The sequence below is a fragment of the Mustela nigripes genome, chromosome 15 (assembly GCF_022355385.1).
Source record: "Mustela nigripes isolate SB6536 chromosome 15, MUSNIG.SB6536, whole genome shotgun sequence".
Classification (NCBI taxonomy): domain Eukaryota; kingdom Metazoa; phylum Chordata; class Mammalia; order Carnivora; family Mustelidae; genus Mustela; species Mustela nigripes.
The window spans coordinates 62,182,205-62,184,617 of NC_081571.1; the positions used below are offsets into that span (position 1 = coordinate 62,182,205).

Consider the following 2,413-nt stretch of genomic DNA (forward strand, 5'->3'; position numbering starts at 1 on the left):
TTTCACTGCTTTTGTTCTAGAGCAAAGTTAATCAAGTCTTGTTTACCGTATAGCTTCACTGTCAAATGTATGATGATTCTGAACCATTGCTATATGATGAAACTTCAAAATAATTTTATCATTCTTTTCAAGTTGTTCTCCCTTACTCTACTATAATTTTCTCGGAGTCTTCCTATTTCTGAAAGTTTTGGTGCATAATTAATTCCATCCATGATACTGGATTTCCATGTTTCATAGATTCAGCCTGTTTTGCATTTCGGTGATCTCTCTTAATGCTTGACTGTGCATTTGATATGTTATTTATCCTTTTAGTGTTTAGAACCCCTCCCACAGGCTATGTGAGTGGATGTGCTAGGCTACAAAACAACAGTTTTAATCTTAAATATTTTCTCATGTATTTTTGCATTGAGGTATTTATTTCTTTGAAAATTATAGTTAGCTTTGGATTTTAAAAGCTTTACATTAGTCTTTATAGCTTCTATGTCGTTTGTTCCATATCATAAACCATGAGGCAGGGCTGGATCTCCCTGGTCCTGAGATCATGACCCAAGCCTAAATCAAGAATTGGGTGCTTAACCAACTGAGGTACCCAGGTGCCCTTAAACCCTTATTTTTTAGATCTGCTATGTTTTGAATTAGCAATAATCGTGCCTCGGATAAACCTCATTGGCTACGATACTGCCACTGCGCAAAGCTTGTTTTGAATATTTGTATCCACCTGCCAGCTTCCCTCCTCCTTCCCCCGACCCCACCAAAAAAATATATTGAAATTGTAATGCCTGACGTGTTAATATTAGAAGGTGGTGCCTTGGGAGGCACTTCGGTTATGAATATCAAGCTCTTATGAATGAGACTAGTTTTCTTAAAAGGAAGGCCTCACAGAGATCACTGGCTCTTCCACTGTGTGAGGATATAGGAAGAAGGTGCAACCCATGAACCAGAAAGAAGGCCTTTAGCAGAATCTGATAATCATACAAATCATTCTGGAATTTCCAATCTTTACCGATGCAAGAAACAATTTTCTTTTGTTTACAAACCTTCCAGTCTGTTTCGTTTTCTTATAGCCATCTGAACAGACAAAGACAAATATCTCTTCACAGAGCAGAATATTAATGTTGGTATAATTCTGTCAGGATGTAAAATTACAGATATATTTCCTGAAACACTTATCTGTATTTAGGTAGATAGATAGACAAGTTTATTTTCTTCAAGCTCAGCAGTACAGAAATTAATGGTTGGGTTTTGAGAACACTGAAATTATTTAGCTGTTATGGAGAGAAAAAAACCCAGCTTATATGTGGTATGCACGTTCTGCTCATGATAATCTTGGTTGTAAAAATCTTTCAGAAATTATCCTTAATGAATAAGAAAACTAGCCAACAATTAAACTGTCATTTAATGGCTGCCATAAAGATGGACAGATACTACATTAATTTGTCATCTGTGCATTATTAGAATCATTTAATTACTAATGCATAGTGAGGTTTTGCACTGCAGAATTCTGAGAATGAATGATACTTAACTAGAAAATTGTGTGTCAAATATTAGGGAATAAAATTCATAAGGTGTCAAAAATTAAAACCAAAAAAAATTAAATCTAAGCAGAATAATGTTTTTTATCATGACATGCTTGGTTAAACCAGAAGTTAAGGAGCAAAAAATTTATTTACAGTTACATTGGTAAATAGTACTTCTTTCCAGAAACAGTTTATAAGTTGTAGGTTTTTATAACAATAATAGCTCCCTATACTGTTTGTTAAATTATTCTATCTCTCTAAATGAATACCATTTATAAACGGTGCAGAAATAAAATAAACTTTAAAAATACTAATAACTTTGTCATTCATATTCAAATTTATTTTATAATGATTCTTTAATAATTGTTAGTTCTAATTTTTATGTGTGTGTGTGTGTGTGTGTGTGTCTCAAATCATCAACCACTATGTAATCAAATTAATAGTTTATATTATTGCCTGAGTCTAATAAGCCTGGTAAGCATGTTTTTTAATGGCTTCTGCACAAAATTTTTGTATTATTGTAAACAATAAGATTGACTTTTGTCCAAAACTATCTTGGTAGCTAAAATTTGCACCCTCTTTTGACTTTCTTGACTTGGGGGATAAGGAAAGGTAGATTTCTCTTTTATTGTTGCAAAGATTGTACCCAGTAATGGGAAAGTTCTGCCTAGGAAATTGGTTACTCAAAACTGGTGAATTTTCCCCCCCTACAATTAGCATAGAGTCTTAAAATTAAATACCATGTGTAATTCTGAAGGTTAGTGGATTAGATAGTAAGTACCTAACTGCATTTCTTTTTCAGGTCAGTGTTAAATATGAGGCCTTAGTGTATATGTTGCAATAAATTCCATGTTCTAATTGTATTCTGTGGTTACTATAACTTATTCAAAAAGGCA

The 2,413-nt window shown here is 33.2% G+C and overlaps 1 pseudogene; it reads right to left on the bottom strand.

Moving 5' to 3' along the window:
* Positions 1-542: 542 nt before the first annotated feature.
* On the bottom strand, positions 543-696 carry LOC132003081 (U4 spliceosomal RNA; annotated as a pseudogene).
* Between the last annotated feature and the right edge of the window lie 1,717 nt (positions 697-2,413).